This window comes from Xenopus laevis, chromosome 6S, assembly GCF_017654675.1.
Source record: "Xenopus laevis strain J_2021 chromosome 6S, Xenopus_laevis_v10.1, whole genome shotgun sequence".
Classification (NCBI taxonomy): Eukaryota; Metazoa; Chordata; class Amphibia; order Anura; family Pipidae; genus Xenopus; species Xenopus laevis.
The window spans coordinates 127540773-127560906 of NC_054382.1; the positions used below are offsets into that span (position 1 = coordinate 127540773).

At 40.9% G+C, this 20134-nt stretch overlaps 1 long non-coding RNA gene across 5 annotated transcripts in view; it reads left to right on the plus strand.

Annotated features, from left to right (window-relative positions):
- LOC108695380 overlaps positions 1 to 18201 on the plus strand; it is a 171881-nt gene extending 153680 nt beyond the window's left edge. For all 5 annotated transcript variants that reach the window (XR_005962323.1, XR_005962325.1, XR_005962324.1 and 2 more), the window contains 2 exons: positions 14784 to 14966; positions 17729 to 18201. This is a non-coding gene — a long non-coding RNA (uncharacterized LOC108695380). The remainder of the gene's footprint in view (positions 1 to 14783; positions 14967 to 17728) is intronic.
- Positions 18202 to 20134: the final 1933 nt, after the last annotated feature.

Here is a 20134-nt window from a genome sequence, read left to right on the forward strand (position 1 = left end):
GGAACCTGGGATAAGGTCTGGGTGAAACAGGGCGTGGTCTGGATGGAATAAGGCATGATCTGGGCAGGATGAACACGGTCTGCGTGAAGTAGGCATGTTCAAAAGTCACCTCGATTAAGATCTTGAGAGTTGATCTCGGAAGCTTAAAGCCATTAAAGGGGTTGTTCACCTTCAAACAACTAGTTGGTTTCAAAAAGATCAACAGAAATAACGACTTTTTCCAATGATTTTCTATGTGTCACCGTTTTTCTAATATTGAAGTGTCATTTTTCACCTTCTGAAGCAGCCCTGGGAGGGGGGGGTCGCCGACCCTGTAAACTGTTCTAAATGGATACATTTAGTTGATACATTTGTTATCTTTGTCCCTGCTGAGCAGAATCTCTGGGTTTCATTACAGGCAGCTGTTAGAATTGATACAATAGTTGCTGATACTCCAGAGATGAGAAATAGATCAACTCAATGTTGTAAAATTGTAACAGTTCAGAGTCTGCGCCTGAATTACTGAGCTGCCAGACTCAAACACCAGAGACACCAACATTCAACTTTACACTTAGATTTTGGAAAAACAGTAAAAAATCTGTACACGCGTCCCCATAATGCGGCTGGGCGGCATGCCGCCCCTATTTTTTTGCCGCCCTAGGCCTGGGCCTATGCGGCCTTGCCGCAAATCCGGGCTTGGCGTCACTTCCCGGCTGAGGGGGCGTAGGTTTGCTCTTGCGCTGACATCACACGCAGCTTGGCCAAAGTGACGTCGGCGTCGGTTCACTGGCGGTTGACACTGATCGTCATGACGTTGTCTTTCTGTGTGGAATTTGATTTTTGGTGCCAAATTCTCTTTAACGGGATATTGTCATGGGAAAAAAAATGTTATATTCAATTTTGAAATCTGACATGGGGCTAGACATATTGTCGATTTCCCAGCTGCCCCCAGTCATGTGACTTGTGCTCTGATAAACTTCAGTCACTCTTTACTGCTGTACTGCAAGTTGGAGTGATATCACCCCCTCCTTTCCCCCCCCCCAGCAGCCAAATAAAAGAACAATGGGAAGGTAACCAGATAGCAGCTCCCTAACACAAGATAACAGCGGCCTGGTAGATCTAAGAACAACACTCAATAGTAAAAACCCATGTCCTACTGAGACACATTCAGTTACATTGAGAAGGAAAAACAGCAGCCTGCCAGAAAGAATTTCTCTCCTAAAGTGCAGGCACAAGTCACATGACCAGGGGCAGCTGGGAAATTGACAAAATGTCTAGCCCCATGTCAGATTTCAAAATTGAATATAAAAAAAATGTGTTTGCTCTTTTGAGAAATGGATTTCAGTGCAGAATTCTGCTGGAGTAGTTTGGGCAAAAGTATGTGGACAACTGCCTGCCCAACATCTCATGCCAATACCAAATGTGTTAATATGAAGTTGCTCCTCTCGTTGTTGCAAAAACAGCTTCTGCTTTTTGGCAACATTTTCCATTTGATGGTGGAATTTGCTTTCATTCATTTGTTGATGTTGAGCCCTGATATTTGGTGATGAAGCTTGGTCATGCCAACTGATCCAATTCAAACTGATCCCACTGGGTTTCACTCTGGGTGAGGCTGAGGCTTTGTGTAGGCCAGTCAAGTTCTTCTGCTCCCATCTTTACTAAACCATTCTGTATGGACCTGCCTTGTGCACGGGGCTATGATCCTTCTGATACAGAAAAGGGCCCAACAATGTGGGAATCGCTTGACAAAAATGTCTTTGTTTGATATAGTGGCACTGGTGTTGCCAACGATGGGTTGTTTTAGAAAGACAATTCCAGTAATTAGAAGGGGTGATGAGATTCTTATGACCATATGGTACATTTCTAGGTACAAATCCTGTTTGTTGGGCTCATTTTGAACCTTAATGGATTTTGTTGATCCAGCCAGTTGATCTAAAGTAGCCAAGAAATTTTAGATGGCCATCGATGTAGAGATCAATGATAAATCTGAGATATTAGGGACTCCAAATATAAAGTGATTACTCACCACATGAGGGAAGAGGCCCTGGTGCACTGGGCATGGGGAGTTGACAAATCGGAAAACCTTTTGGAGCAGGCACTCAATGAAGGCAAACTTCCACCAGGCAAATAGTTTTATTGTGTCCACAGCCTTACGCGTTTCATCATAAACACTTAATCATAGCCTATGATTAAGTGTTTATGACACGAAATGCGTAAGGCTGTGGACACAATAAAACTTTCCCAAAGGTTTTTAGATAGACGTAGAGATCTGCTCATTTGGCGATGTCACCAGACGAGTGAATCTCTCCTCGATAGGCCACATTGACGTCGGCAATATCGGGCTGCTCCGATCGTGGGCCCAACAATCGGATAATAATGCGTCCGATACGGGCGGTCGGATCGTGCTACCGCATACACGCACATATCCGACCGGATTTTTTAATCAAGATCTGCCCAAATGTCAGCCAGATATCGGAGAAGCCCGTCGGATGGCCCCAAACATGGGCCAATAAGATGCTGACTCAGTCTGTCGGCAGCTTTTATCGATCCCTATATGGGGGCCTTTTGACTCACTTTTCTCCATTATAAACCCATTTACTGCTGCCCAAATTCTTATGCCAAAACCTGACCACACCCAGCTATGATCTGCCACAAAACCCCGCCCACTTACTAGTCAGTCTTGTCCCTTTTCCAGCCTTCCTGAGTTTCTTTAATGCCCAGCTGAAGGAGGGCGAGTTGGGTTTGGAAGAGTTATTGCGTGTTTAGATAATAAATGGAGCCTCCCATAATGAGAATTAGTACATATGTGGAAGAGGTAGAAGCCGGCACACGGTATGAGCATTATGCTAATAAAATAGATTTATATATTTTGTTGGCTTTAAGGATACAAACTGCCTCTCAGACATGTTAATTAATAGGTGAGTAATTTACTTGTGTTCACCTGCACCCAACCCTGCCCTGCTAATAGCAGTAAAGTGCTGTGTTTAATAACAACAGCAATAATATTAGTGTGCCAACTGTCAGCTGCCGGTGATATAAAAAGTCCGGGGGTGATACTGCAGAACTGGCTTATTGGGAATTCTTATCAGCGCCCGGTACCAATGTTATCTTTCTGTTTCTCAGAATGGCTGGGTACAGGTGATGTGGCGCCTTTATTTTTCTTGGTATAGTAACCGTGCCCATAATTCCAGTGTGGGTGAAATTCCATTGCATATCTGTGTGTCGCTGCCGTCACCCCATGTGCCTTCAGCTAATGAGGGAAAAAATGGCTAATTCTCTTTTCTTGCTGGCAAACTGCAGTCCTGTCTTGCTTTATGGCAGGGCGTGTAGATAGTTTATTCACTCAGGCTCAGACTAATCAGCTCACGGGACACAGAGATCAATTACCCTTTATTTAAAAGTCAATATATTTGCCTAATTATCTATAGGGGTAAATGATAAGGGGGCTTGTTTAGAAATGGCAGGTGAGATGCAAAACCAAGGTGCATGGCACTACATACTGTATATATGGCTAGTGTTGGTATATGGGGCACTGCCATGTAAGTGGCATAACATGGGCTTTGTCTTCGATCTTGTCTGTGCATTATTCACATTGGGGCAAATTCACTAAGATCTGTATTTGCGCCAGCGTCCGCTTCGCCGCACTTCGCCAGGCGTATTTTCGCCAGTGCCACGCAAATTCACTAAAATCCGAAGTTGTGCTTAGGGGAAGCGTAAGGTTGCGAAGTTGCACTAGCGTTAATTCGCCAAGCAAAGCGAAGTTACGCTAGCGATGGTTAATTTGCATACGGCGCCAAATTGAAGTTACAATGGAGGAATATGTAGCAGCACTACACAAGCCTGGGAAACCTTCAAAACACCAAATAAAATTTTTATTTTGCCCTACACATGTGCCCACTGTATAGTTCAGGTGCCATGAGTTAGGAAATGTAGGGGGAAGGAGGGGAGCCCCAAAAAATTTTTTTTGATCTTTTTCAGCCTATCACCCATAAAAAAGAAAAAACGCCAGCGTTTTTTTTAACTCTCTTTGAAGCAATCCCTATCTACTCTATTGCACTTCGCCTGGTCTAAGGTGGTGAAGGAAGTCTGGCGTAAAAGGTAGCGTTCAGAAAAATTCGCACGTCAGTGAATTTGCGTAGTTACGTCCGTTGCGCAAATTCGCCAGGCGAAGTAACACTAGCGAATTTACGCCAGCATCCGTTAGTGAATCAGCAAATTAACGAAAATGCAAAATGCGTTAATTCGCTAGCGTTAGGCGCTTCGTCCTTTAGTAAATTTGCCCCATAGTGCCATCTTCTTACACAGCCCTTTCCTCCATGTCTGCTTCTGGCAAAGCTTAGTTATGGGATCCATTATCCAGAAACCCATTATCCAGAAAGCTCCGAATTACGGAAAAGCCGTCTCCCATAGACTCCATTTGATCCGAAGAATAAAAAATTTTCAAAATGATTTTCATTTTTCTCTGTCATAAGTAAACTAAAATAAAAAAAAATAAAACTAGGGATGCACTATTTGGGATTGGGCCGAATCCCTCAATCTTTCGTGAAAGATTTGGCCGAATACCCAACCGAATCTGAATCCAAATTTGCATATGTAAATTAGAGGTGGCAAAGGAAACAGTGGAAAAAGAATGTTTAACTTCCTTGTTTTAAGATGAAAAGTCACGTGATTTCCCTTCCACACCTAATTTACATATGCAAATTAGGATTCAGATTTGTTTCGACCCACACACAAGGATTCGCCCGATGATGAACGAAGGCACAGCTTGGTGCGCATGAATGAAGACGCAGTGATAACACGTACGGCGTCACTTGCAGACGGTGCTTTGCGCTGCCGAAAATCTTTTTTCCTACAATCTGATAGACAATCGGGAGAGGGGGCCTGCCCCGACGGGGGCCCACGAGGGTCGGGGTCCACTGGGTTTTTTCCCGGTGACCCTCGGGCCAGTCTGACCGTGTGAAAACTGGATTTGGTGCACCATACGGTGCAGCTTGCACTTGATCCCAACTAAGATATAATTAATCCTTATTGGAAGCAAAACCAGCCTATTGGGTTAGCATTCTGGATAATAGGTCCTGTACCACAGACTGACCCTTGCTCAAGATATAGCCAACAAATGTGCCACCGGCATAAGGTGCTGAGCATACTTTGCCCTGTAAATTGTATAAGTACAAATTCTAAGTGAATGGCAACTAAAGGGCAAAACTGTGGTGAATATAAAACCGTTGCTCATCCACACTTTGCTGCACATTTTCTGGACCACTGATCCCTTTAAGCTTTAACATAGCATGATGGGAGCTGTAGTCCAACAACACCAGGATTATACCCTTGAAGCATTATTGTTCAATACACTGTTTCCCAAGTGTCCGGGCCCAGTGGCCTTATGAATTTGCAGAAAGAGTCGTCCATTGTGGTCCAATATGTGATAAAATGGTTAAAAAACTTTGCCCAAAAAGACGACACGAAAAGCTTTGCAATAAATATTTACGAGTGTCACATAGTCATTTTTAATATAGGAGCAGCGTGTACTTTCACTAACAGTTCTTTCTAAGCGGCAAACGTCTTGTTCTCAGATGGGGACACGTTTTTGTTATAATGACAATGCTGGGAGGCCTGAAAGATTGGATAGGACTTTTGTTCCACTATTTAGGAATAATATTTCACTTTTTTTGTTAACTTAAAGGAGCATTACTTTTCAATTAAAGAAGCTTTGCCAGTGCAAGGGGATTCTATAGAATCTCCTATGTAAGGAAGTAATTTGCCAAAATAAATGAGCACCTTGTTGCCCAGCATACCATCCTTAGACCCCCCTTCTTTTGGGCATCTTGCACCCCTAGTGACATCATGATGATTCTCAGCAAACTAGCACCAGATATATACAGTGTCCATCCAAAGGAAGGGAGGTACGTTTGGATAGGGAATATGATAGGGCAAAAAGGGAATTTGTCCAATGTCCCCAAAACATAGAGGGTCTTCTTCCCATTATCATAGCCATGACTCTTTGTTCAGCACATTTAAAAATGGGAAAGACCAGTAGGGTAAATGCTGATTTGCAATATGAGCCATATGTTTTGCATAAAGGGAGGCAGCCAGATCCAGAGTTGTGGAAGGGGGTTTAAGAACTTAACTAGAAACATTTTTTTTTAAATAGATACACCCTGGTTGGGATATCAGGAGTTATAATCTTCTTAGGTTCCTGAGGTTAAGCTCAGCAAAGGGAGAGGGGACTTTGGGTTAACTCCTGCAACGTTGGCATAAACATAGAGACTTAGAGCAAGAAGTTGATCAGTGACAAAATCAAGGGTCCAGAGGGTCCAAAACAAGGGTTTTGGTTGAACTGGGGTCTAGAGTACTGGCCAAAGGCGTTCACCGGTAAGGATATCAGGAGTTATGACCTTCTTAAGTTACTGGGGTTAAGCTCAGCAAAGTGAGAGGGGACTTTATGTTGACTTCTGATATGTTGGTATAAATATAGAGACATAGAGCAAGAAGTCGGTCTAGTGACCAACACAAGGATTCAGAGGGGCAAAAACAAGGGTTTTGATTGAACTGGGGTCTAGAGTAGTGGCCAAATGCCTTCACTGGTTGTGATAAAAGGAATTATGAACTTCTTAAATTCCTGGGGTTAAGCTCAGCAAAGTGAGAGGGGACTTTGTGTTGACTTCTGATATGTTGGCATAAATATAGAGACTTAGAGCAAGAAGTTGGTCTAGTAACCAACACAAGGTTCCAGAGGGTCAAAAACAAGGATTTTGATTGAGTAGTGGTCAAAGGCCTTCACTTGTTGGGATATCAGGAATTATGACCTTCTTAAACTACTGGGGTTAAGGTCAGCAAAGTGAGAGGGGACTTTGTGTTGACTTCTAAAAATTTGGCATAAATATAGAAACTAGTGACTAACACAAGGTTCCAGAAGGTCAAAAACAAGGGTTTTGATTGAACTGGGTTCTAGAGTAGTGACCAAAGCCTTCACTGGTTGTGATATCAAGAGTTACGACCTTCTTAAATTACTGGGGTTAAGATCAGCAAAGTGAGAGGGGACTTTGTGTTGATACACTGGCATAAATATACAGACTTAGAGCAAAAAGTTGGTCTAGTGACCAGCACAAGGGTCCAGGGGATATTTTTGGTTGAACTGGGGTCTAGAGTAGTGACCAAAGGGCTTTACTTTTAAGTCTACATAGGCCCTTTCCCAGGTCTCCCAGCTAGACCAGCACATATAGATTTTTTGTGGCCGGGCACCCTTGAATATTGGTGGCAAGGACTTACAGGAAAGGGAGGGAAAAATAGAGCACTTTCAGGGTCCTCCTCCGAGAGTTCAGTTCATCAGGGAGCAACAAGCAGACCAAACAGTAGCAGATGGGTTGTTGTATAGGGCTGTGATGTCAACAGTAACCAGGTTCCCTAAACTTTTATAAACTGTAGAGTTTTATACGGGCTTAAGTGGGAAAGAATATAACTTTTCCTTTTTCCAATACTCTCTCTTTCTCTCTTAATTTAAAAAAAAATCTTTTAATCTTCTGTTTGAGCCCACAGCATCATTACATATTGAAAACTAAATGACAATGTATGGTAATGCTGTGCCAATGTTTAATAGGGCAGGGCTTGTCCTCAGGCCGGTACAGAGGAAGCCTCTTATATCAGAATCCATTATCCCGTTACCGTGTGCCTACACTTCTGTTCTTCTGCACGAGACACATTATGTAACCGCTCCTTCATTTTAATTTATGGGGGTCTACTGTTAAACTCCAACTCCCAGATACCCTTGATGTGTTCAAATACCTAGCTTTCTCAAACAGAAGCAAAACCATTGTTTTAAATAAAGCTGTGCCAGAAATTAAACTTTGATGCTTCATAACCATGGCTCTAACTGTTATTTAGCCCCGCTACACACATAGATCTATTGTCAGTAATTTGCAAAGGGAATGATTCGAATGTTTGGCAAATATGTAGACCTAAACAAGTACCTATAAGAATCCAAAAGGCTCAGTTAGACAACTAAACCTGACATTGAATGAAAATCACCTAGTCAGCTTCCCATGACTTTTGATTAGAATCACCTACATGAGAATCATCTGGATTGCTATCCATGACATTCCCACCTAAATAGATACCTATGAGAATCACCTGGATAGCTATCCATGACATTCCATGGGAATCACCTAAATAGATACCTACGAGAATCACCTGGATAGCTATCCATGACATTCCATGGGAATCACCTAAATAGATACCTATGAGAATCACCTAGATAGCTACCCATGACATTTTATGAGAATCACCAAGAGAATTACCATACACAGATACCCATGGAAATCCAGAAGAATTGCCTAGACACTTGTCCAAGAAAAGAAAGTTTCAAAGGACGGCTTCCATTGCATTTCAATTGAATGCATTTAATGGACTACTAATATAAATATTTATGAATGTTCTCATATGCATGCATAGTAATAGAGGTGCTTTTTGTAGAACGTTCCTTGAAGGCAGGAAACAGAATTAATAAAACAGGAACAATTGGCTTCCTTGCCTGTGGCCAAACACACCTTAGAAATAATTTGTGCCACCAAAGATCATAGCGCGCGTAAGAAGTCTTCCTCCATCTCTCTGTCTCTTAAAGGGGAACTTAAAGGGGAACTTTCAGATTTTAGAAAAAGTGCAATCACATTGTAGCCCACCCAAAATGTGATTGTACACATTTTTGGTGAGCAGTAGAGGGATCACCTGAGAAGGTTTTCATAGCAGAAAAGGCTATGGTTTATAAATAGAGCTGTCCACATACTGTAGACACAAAACAGAGCATTTCTAGTGATTATCACTTATACAATTCTGTGTTCCCTGGCAAATGTCTTTGGTGGTGCTCACCCATCTGGCTACACCACAAAAGCAACCAATGGCAAGCATTTAAGAAACTTTTGAACTTTTTAAGACTTTTTATCCTTTGGGTCCAAGGCTTGTAAGGTTTATGCCATGCATTCAAATTATATTAGTCGTTGGTTTAACGTGTAGTGGGTCCCATGTTCTCCAAAACTTACACTAGGTGATCTGCTTGTACTCTCAGCAAGAAAACTCTACACTTCATGAGGTCCACTGTATCTGGACCTCATGAAGAAAGAATTCAGTGTTTTATAGGGAGAACGGAAGTGTAATGGCTTTCAGGACTATATATCAGTGATATGAGTGGTGTCCCTTGGACAATGACAATTTTCTGAAAGTAGCTCAGGGTTTCAGTAGACCTCAAACAATCAATTAATGTTCACGTAAACATCTTGAGGAAAGACTGGCCAGTTCGGTTTTTCAAAACTGGAGAAGAAGAGCTTAAGGGGTGATAAGATAACTATATATAAATATATATAATATATAAATATATAAGGGGATCATATAATAATCTCTCTAATGCTTTATTTACCAGTAGATCTTTCCAGCTGACACAAGGTCACCCATTCCCATTAGAAGAAAAGAGGTTCCAGCTAAATATTGGGAAGGGGTTTGTTACAGTGAGAGCTGTGAAGATGTGGAATTGTCTCCCTGAATCAGTGGTACAGGCTGATACATTAGATAGGTATAAGAAGGGGTTGGATGGTGTTTAGCAAGTGAGGGAATACAGGGATATGGGAGATAGCTCATAGTACAAGTTGATCCAGAGTCAGTCATCTGTAGAGGCTTCAGATGGTTTTTTTTTTGCTTCCTCTGGATCAACTGGCAGTTAGGCAGGTTTAAATAGAGTTAAAAGGTTGAACTTGATGGACGTGTGTCTTTTTTCAACCTTACTTACTATTTTACTATGTTACGTGGATACCATTGTGCTCAGGATTGAAACCACAAGTGGTACAAAGGGAATCGATTCCATGTCTAACTGCCAACACGCAACACAATGATGTTACAGTTTACTTTAAACCTTGATGTATTTGAAGAGAGCTTTGGGGGAAATTGTAATATAAAAGAGAGAAGATTGCTCTTACCTAGTAACCCATAGCAACCAATGAACAGGTAGTATCTACCATTTACAGAGTTAGAAAGCAGTCATCTGGTTGGTTGCCATGGGTTACTGGATCTGGACGAATTATGCTTTTTTTTTATTACACTACACCACACATATATATAAAAAGTTGTAGGGGCAAACCCTGTTTTACCCTGGGCCGCACCACAAGTAAAACCAGCCCTGCCTATAGTTAATGGACATTTTGTGCCAACACGTTGCTAGTTTTCACTGCGTCATATTGTTTATATTGAGCCGTGACTAAGCGCTGACACGTTCTGAATTAGTAACAATAACTTTAGCTTTTGTTCTCCCATGTAATTATATTATTATTACTATTATTAAAGTAGCGTGCTGTCTATTGAGTTGTCTTATTGCCTTCTGCTTACTAGGTTTGCCAACTAGCCTAGGAGTCCAGCTGCTAAGACAGAATTGATTGGAATATGGTGCTTATTGATTCCCCGGGGCAGTAAATAACCAACTGAGTTGTAAAAAACCCCAGCAGTATCAAGCAGCACAACCCGCTCATTCATGGTGGTGCAAAACAAGCTTCCAATGGGTCCATTTATTTGGATCGTCTTGGCTTCGTTCTTTGAAAGAAGCAATAAAATACTTTGCTTTAGTTCTGGTAGAAAAGGTCCCATAACAACAGTCTTGTTTATATCATTCATATTTGCATGATAAAGAGCGGAGGGAGGGAGCTGATTCAATGAGAAACCTCGTTCTTTTCTGTTACGTTGAATCTGAGCTTGATCCCAGCTAGATGTGATTAACAGAAGCATGTCGATTGGAGCTAATTAGAAGACCACCGTGACTTATAAATGATGCACATGATTTCCCTGTATAGTCGTGTTGTGCTACTGCTTCTTATTTCATCTTTCATCTTTTCTTGGCTGAGTACTAATGGAGTATAGATGGTGTACAGGTACAGGATCCCTTATCTGGAAACCCGATATCCAGAAAGCTCCGAATTACGGAATGGCTGTCTCCCATAGACTCCATTGTATCCAAATAATCCAAATTTTTAAAAATGATTTCCTTTTTCTCTGTTATAATAAAACAGTAGCTTGTACTTGATCCCAACTAATATATAATTAATCCTTATTGGAAGCAAAACCAGCCTATTGGGTTTATTTAATGTTTAAAAGAATTTCTAGTAGACTTAAGGCATGAATTACGGAAAGATCCGTTATCCGGAAAACCCCAGGTCCCGAGCATTCTGGATAACAGGTCCCATACCTGTACCTCTAAACTTTGCAATGCATGGCCAAGCCATCTGGACAATTTTATAGCCAAAAGTATCCAAACAATTCATTCACAGCAATATGTCCTTGATTGAAACACTATTTGCTGATTTCGAACTGTGTCTGGAGGCAATGTCAGCGCAACAACTGTTCAAAGGGAGCAAGTGGCTATTACGGCTGATCTGTGGCTAACAAACCTAGCTTCATCATATCCAAAGCCAAGCGTTTGCTAGAGTAGTGTAAAGGCATCACCACTGGACCACAGAGCATTGGAAACGTGTTCTCTGGAGTGAAAAATTAATTTTACCATCTGGCAAGTCTAGGTGGCAAACGAAAAACCTAGGTGCCAGGCCCGATCTCCACCACCATTGCTCAACCCTACTATGTTCTTGTGTCAGAAAGGAAAAAAAAATCCCACCAACAATGTTCCAAGCTCTAGTGAAAAACCTTATCAGAAGAGTACAGGCTGTTAGAGGGCCAACTTTAAAGAAATACCCTTGGCTTGGTAATGAGATATTGAACAAGCAATGTCCACATTTTAGTCATATATAGTAGTCATCCTGGTGGGACACCAGTATATTAAGTGACCTGTCCAGGAGCCACAAGGAATAACAAGTGTGGTCTCTAGTTTGAAATTCATTGTTGGAGGGAGAGGCCCACATCTCCTTCATTATGTGAAGATTCTCATTCATCCAGGTCATGGTATATCTGTAGAAATAATTAAAATCAACTGGACTTGCTGTGTCTTTTCCTTGAAGCCATTTCACCAGTCATCCAACTGGCTTTCGCAATTCAGAAGGCTTTCTCAATTCTGATCTGTGACACACAAATTTTCTATTTTCCCTTCAATATTGATCAAGAACTTGAGGCATAAATGTTCATCTCTAAAGGCTTGTTTGCAGAGCAAGCTGAACTATACCTTTATACAATGAGATGCTCGCCCGGTTTTACCTGCATAAGCTAAAACAGTGGGAATATTTATTGGAGCTTTGAATAGGTTTCATTTTCAGGTAAATACGGTAGAGAAATTCCTCCTCCTCCATCATATGAAGATTCAGGGAACGTGCCATGCATGAAATCCTTGACATGTCTTCAACAGGGATTTGGGGTAAATGGCTCATGGAGAAATGGTTACAATATCCTAGTGTTTGTATATGCGTTTAGCATTCACTTGCTTTGCTTAGCTTCTGAGAACACTCTGAATACTCTGCTCTGTTAGGTTGGTTTGTGCCTTTCTGTCTGTTTACGGATACCGTGATCTCTATTAGGTTTCCACATTAGACTTTGGATATGCCAAAAGAAAACCAATATTAGACACTGGACAAGAGCAACATATGGTGTCATTTGCAACCGGACATCTGGTACAAGTGACTTTCCTGTTGAACACATCATGGTGGATCTCAGTAAAATCTCACACCACCTTTATTGGTGGAACATACAATAGCCACAGCTATAGAGTATGCTACTATTTAACCATGTAAACCTTTCCACTACAGTCTAGTCTAGCTTTAATCTAGTTCATTTCAGTTGTATGGCAGTAGACCATCAATGGTTGTAGGCACATGTATTTCAGTTATTGGAAATTTGCCCCAACTGCCCCTCTGCTGCCTCCCATTGACTGAAATTGTTACTACAGGTGGCCCGAAAGCACACATTAAGGTGGCCTACATGGATAGATTCGCTCGTTTGGCGATGTCGCCAAACGAGCGGATCTCCCTCCGATATGCCCAGCTTGAGGTGGGCAATATCGGGCAGATCCGATCGTGGGCCCTAGGGCCCAACGATCGGATCCTAGCATTCGCAAACGGGCGGTCGGATCGCGGGACCGCATCAACGAACAGATGCGCCCGCGATCCGACGGGATTTTTAATCCCATCCGATCGAGATCTGGCCGACTTTCGGGGGCCCCCATACACGGGCCAATAAGCTGCCGACTTGGTCTGTCGGCAGCTTTTATCGACCCGTGTATGGCCACCTTTAGTTTTGGAGTTGTCTTTATTCTCCCCTTTATATTTATCTCATCACTATAAGAAGTTAATAGGAGGTGGTTGTGTCCTTTTATGGTACAATGTTGGGTTGACGCATTACTCCTTTAACAAACAGACACATAAGTAAATCCTCATTATGAATGGCTAATTAGTAATATTAATAGATATATATATATATATATATATATATATATATATATATATATATATATATATATATATATATATATATATATATATATACATGCTGCAAGGATGAAACCAGTGCTATTTGCGGTATGCAAATAAATTGACTGCTAATTCGCCATTGGGCATGTAATATGTGCCTAGGGGTAAGGTGTTAATTCAATGGTGTGTTGGAGAAATATTTGTAGAATTTGAAAGGCTTGTAAGTATTCTGAGAGGCCGTATATACAGTGGGAAAAAAAGCAGTGTGTCGCTCAGTCTAGCAGAGTGGTAATATATTTGGTGAACACCACATAAGGTTGTTCAGTTCTTACTTTTGTTACCACCACATTTTCTAAATAAAACCCCTTAATCTTCTTAGAAAACGTGTGGTGAGTACATGTGAACTTCCTACCAGAAAGGCTTAGATGGAACCTTTAATTTAATGAAGTTTTAAAACAAACAGAGCGTGTTAAAAATAGCTTGAAGAAAAACCTTTTCTTTAAAAAGTTAAAACCCTGTAGAGACTGTGTAGAGACTATTTGGATGTGGTTGTGCCGTTGTGTGATGAAACATCAATCAATGAAAGGGTTCAAGTGAGCAGCGGGTGTTGAAAAATACCAGGAGCCAGTGGAACGGCTCGTCTGTCAGCAGGACAAGGAGGTCTCTTTGCTTCATTTGCTGGTTCTCAAGGGATCCAAGACCTGTTGTTCCATTGTCAGGTTCAGTCTTTGCTTCTATTTGCTTACAGTTTTTTTTTTTTTTTTCAATTATTCCATTTTGGCAGCAGGAGCCAAGATAATTGAAGGGTTTTTCCCATTTAGGTTAATGTCATCTGTGAAACAAAAGTTAAATAGGGGATTTCCAGAGACTGTTTAGAGTTTGCATAAGGTGACGGCTGTGGGCAAAAAACATTACAGGTTAATAAAACTGTTTCCATAGCTTTCCAGTAGGGATATCAGATTGATATTTAATTTTACTGTTAAACTTAAGGTTCCCAAACTAAGGCACCAGCCTCCTGGGAGCTCAAACAGGTGACCACATTGGCTGAGATTTCAGAAGAAAGTCTGTTTGTTGTGCTGTATACACCTGGAAGCTCAGTCGGAAAGGCCAATTCGATTCACATTTGCCGCCCTAGATACTGACTCAATGGGTGATACAACATTTTCATATGTCTTTATCCATTTTATAGATGTTCCAAAATTCTGGACCTCAAAGAAATTTAGAACTATTTAAGGACTATGGCACAGTAGATAGTTGAGATCAAGTCCTTGGGATTAGTTCCATATAACAAACCAATGGAAATCAAAGTAATCTGTCTTCCTCTAAATAGTTCTAAGACAGAATCCTCTTCCAGGACACTCTCTTTCAGCAGGCAAATCTTGGGTATGGTGGCATATATGGAATATAAGTATTTGTTTTATATTTTAGAGTTGTCCCGTACCACCGTGGAGCATGGATAAGATCAACACACTAAGAAGGATAATTATTTAAAATACAGTAAAGACTGGATTTGAAGATGGATGTTTATGGATTATCACAGTTGACACGGCTTTTTTGCCCAAATTGGACATGTACAGTTTCAATCTACTGAAAGGAACCACATTGTAGAAGGTAAATATCAGTAACTAGGAAGTTGCAAGATTAATAGCTTCTTGTTTAAAATATCCTACAAAATGATGGAGGCACTGTAATTGCCAACATAGCCCTATCAGAGGACATATATATATATATATATATATATATATATATATATATATATATATATATATATATATATATATATATATATATATATATATTATATATATATATGACTATACAGATGTCTGTCCTTAGTGGGGTTGTTTCTAGTCTATTGATGTTCCAGCTACTTCACAAGTGGGGCTTCTCAAGCAGGCCATGGACAGATAAATAGGCAGATAGATCTGACACATCCACCCTATTTATGGGACCTAATGGTGGCCATAGATGTAACAATTACGATCTTTCTTGGAAAAGATCTTTTCAAGCGAGATCCTTTGTTTCAATACACACGTGTAGAGCTGAATTGTCATATATACAGGTAGAAACTATAGAATTATACCTGTATCTGACGATTCAGCACTAACAATGGCCGATGTTTGGTGCCTTCAAAGGCACCCAATCAAAATTTTCCATCCAGCCCGATTGATGAGCCCAAGTCTTCTGCTGATATCGGTCGGCTCTTTTCCCACCATACACGCACCGAATACCGTACTAAAATTCGTTTTGTACCATATCTGTGCATCTATGGCCACCTTAACATTGAATAAAATTTCTGAATCGTAGGCATTTTGATGAGTGTGTAACAAAGTGAACTGCAATTTTCAAGGCAGACATCAAGTTCTTAAAGTTCTTGCTTAAATTACCCTTATCTGGCAGGTGGGACTTAAATGTAATAAGCCGGCCAAACATTATATAGATATCTGCCCTGATCCCACTGGAGGTGTTTTATGGTTGCCTTAGGTGCTCATGTTATAAATGAAATGCCAAGTGGCAGATATCCAAGATGGGCAGATACTCCATAGAGACTTGGTGACTCCATCTCTGGAATTTTGCTCAAGGAGACAGTCTTGTATCTACTACTTATTCTTGCCTAGGGCAGGTCATATAAACTCCCTGCATCTCAAGCACCTAAATCATAAGCTAGGGTAGAGAATAGTTACGAGGTAGGTCTTTTTAAATTTTCTTTGCTCTGCCATCATCTAAAATCCTAATATCCAACCTTTTTGACTCCACTGTGCCCTTGTTCTCTCAACTTTCCGTACTGCACAGGGAATAAATGCAGTGGGGCTCCTGCTGCCTGGTCACATGTATAAACTGGAGTCACCACATTCCCATCATTACCCACTAAGTTCATGGGCACACTGGGTTCCTAATCTATGTGACTACTGCTGGATTTACAAGACCACCAGTTGTTATGTAGCAAATCCTGGGTATAATCCGTGCCACTACTAAAGATGCAGTGATTTCTCCACAATCTGGCACATTTGTAGTTTAGTTGCATTGTATATTGTGAAGCAAAGAAGATGAACGCATCTGTATATTCATTTAAAACTGTACATTAAAGGGATACTGTCATGGGAAAAAAAACATTTTTTCAAAATGAATCAGGTAATAGTGCTGCTCCAGCAGAATTCTGCACTGAAATCCATTTCTCAAAGGAGCAAACAGATTTTTTTATATTTAATTTTGAAATCTGACATGGGGCTAGACATATTGTCAGTTTCCCGGTTGTCCCCAGTCATGTGACTTGTGCTCTGATAAACTTCAATCACTCTTTACTGCTGTACTGCAAGTAAAGGTGGCCATAGACGTAACAATTACGATCTTTCTTGGAAAAGATCTTTCCAAGAAAGATCGTTCGTTTCAATACACAGAGTATTGTAGAGCTGATATACAGGTAGTAATAATCTGACAATTCAGCACTAACAATGGCCGGTGTTTGGGTCCCTTCAAAGGCTCCCAATCAAAATTTTCCATTCAGCCCGATCGACGAGCCGACCAATATCCAAGTCTTCTGCCGATATCGGTCGGGTCTTTTTCCACCATACACGCACTGAATATCGGACGAAAATTTGTTTCGTACGATATTATCTGTGTGTCTATGGCCACCTTTAGAGTGATATCACCCCCCTCCCTTTTCCCCCCCAGCAGCCAAACAAAAGAACAATGGGAAGGTAACCAGATAACAGCTCCCTAACACAAGATAACAGCTGTCTGGTAGATCTAAGAACAGCACTCAATAGTAAAACCCATGTCCCACTGAGACACATTCAGTTACATTGAGAAGGAAAAACAGCAGCCTGCCAGAAAGCATTTCTCTCCTAAAATGCAGGCACAAGTCACATGACTGGGGGCAGCTGGGAAATTGACAAAATGTCTAGCCCCATGTCATATTTCAAAATTGAATATAAAAAAATCTGTTTGCTCTTTTGAGAAATGGATTTCAGTGCAGAATTCTGCTGGAGTAGCAATATTAACTGATGTGTTTTGAAAAAAACATGTTTTCCGATGACAGGATCCCTTTACGGCTAAGGTGCACATTGTGTCTTGATCACTGCTATTTATGGAGGTGCCCCAACACTTCTTACCTTCCTTGAATGTGCGTTGATCATGGGTGCTGGGTGATGAATGGGTAGCAGCGTTTTTCATTGTATCAACATGTGTTTTCCTTCCTATAAAAATATAAATGTATATTCCATGGTTATCGGTTTCCTAAGGGAAACTGCTCCTTAGAAGCTGCATTCCTCTGGCAAGCGACCATCAAGCTGTAACATAAAACATACAGAAATCTGGCAAAGGTGTCGGTTCTGCTCGTTGCTCTGATCACTTCTCATTCTCATCCCCTGCAGGCTCCAACGTCCTCACGATGGGAACCTCCGGATTCTGCCAGCAGATGTGATTCCCACTCCCACGCACTCTCGCCCTCAACGATCCTGCTCATTTCTGTCCTGTTTAACCACCTGCAACGTTTGTGTGCGGTGCAAGATTTGGGATCAACGGAAGAATAAAAAGGACACTGATACTCTTCTGTTTACTTTATTTATAAATCGGAGTGGGGGTGGCCGAATTGTTTCCATTCCAAAGACACAATGAAATATTGTCCATATGAAACAGATCCACGGGCAGACATTCATCTGAGGATGTTAGAGCCTTCAGTCCAGACGCCTCCTGTCTCCATGGTGGCCGCTAGGGTAGATAAAACACAAATAAAGTACAATTCCCCCTGTGAGGTGGCACCACGTGATGGAATATGATGGCCAGCTCCATGTTTTGTTGTCAATAAGGAAGCTGAATTCTAAATAAAGATGTTCTCCTGGTCGTACTCACAATTTCTGGGGATTTCTAAGCACTAATCAGCCATCACAGTTCCCTAAACTCTCTGTTTGGATAGGAAGTTAGAGGAATAATAAAGGCTTATTCACTAGGCTGGTCAGTTCCCTAAAGCCGTCTGGTCTTTTATTTTTTCAACATAACCCTGGGCAGAAATAGGGACTATTCAGTAGAGCACAGTTGTGTGGTTAAAATAGTATAATTATTATGAGAATGTAGTTATCAGTCATCTCCTTACATTGCTTTACTGCCTTTGGCCTTCTCCCTAAACCTGACTAGTCTCCTTCTATTAACCAAAGGAGAGATCTACTACAGAGAACATACATGGTGCTATGGTTTACTGCACAGTTGCAAATTTACAAAACTGTCTCCTTAATTCCCCCCTGGATAGGGGGCCAGACAAAAAGATGGCAGTCAATTGGGGAATGAATGGCAGAGGGCGCTGAGCATTGTGTGGGGTTGACATCAGGGTGGGAGGTGGTTTGTTGGTGGGTAAGTGACATCAGGGGCAGAACTATTAGTAAATGGTGATTGGTCAATCACTGCATCATTCGCTTCACAATCCTTTCCAGATTTCCTTATTTTGTAATCCAGAAATCCCCTACGACTGTCCCAGTGAAAAAGGGACCGGTGACAACCCTAGTGAGCCAACACTCAGTCTCTCTCTCTCTCTGTCTGTCTGTCTCTCTCTCTCTCTCTCTCTCTCTCTCTCTCTCTCTCTCTCTCTCTCTCTCTCTCTCTATCTATCCATCTATTCATCTATATCAATAAGTCTATCTATCTATCTATCTATCTATCTATCTATCTATCTATCATCTATCTATCTATCTATCTATCTATCTATCTATCTATCTATCTAATCACTCTCTCCCTGTCTATCTATCCATCTATCTATTCATCTATATCAATCTAATATATATATATATATATATATATATATATATATATATATATATATATATATATATATATATTGTCTATCTTTCCCATCTATCTTTCTCTCTCTGTGTCTGTCTATATCTCTATCTATCTGTCTGTCTGTCTATCTATCTATCTATCTATTATCTATCTTTTATCTATCTATCTATCTATCTACCTCCATCCATCCATCTCTCTTTTTTATTAGGAAAAGTGCTCAATAAATATATTCCCCTGGTTTTCAGAGCCAATGGATCCTATTAAAATGCAAAAGAATCCTCTAATAAGGATATCACCTGATCTGTGTAAATCTGTCTCTCTGTTCTTCATTCCTGCAACTGGAGCTGGAAACTTTTGAGGCCAAGGAAAGTTAAAATTCTACCTTTCCTTTTCCTTTCAACATCATTGTACAGCCCAGTAGCACTACATCATTCTAAAGGTTCATTTCAATGTATACTGCCCCTTTAAGCCGCAGGGCCCAAACTCATTGCTTTAATATAACAACACATACAATTCAGGATTGTTGCAACACACTAGTTATATTTCCATCGGTGAAGAACATTCTATATGAAGCCACAGCTTGTTATGCACCAGGGTTCTGTGGGGTGCAGCTAATTCTCTTTAAAAAGGATGTTTATGAAGAAGCTGGGGTTTTATTACAGGAGCGACCTCCAAGTAGAGCTTACAGGTTATCATCATTTGTGTGGTTTTGTGTGTTTCAGAGGGAAATGGCAGGTGACACCCTTTCTCGTATCTATTTATTAATGAGCTGAAGTCTAAACATGGGAGGAAGAACATGGCAAGGGGCTGCATTTATATATCAAGGGGCAGCCTATCACTTCCCATGTTATAAGAAAGAGTTTAGTGATTATTTTAATTTATGCTCCATAGACTTATCGTTATATCTTTATACCTAATTAAACCAATTCATTATAGGTGGTGCATGAAGTGAAAGTGAAACAGCAGATACAACTCTCCTCTAAAATGACGGAAGATGGCATTGCTGC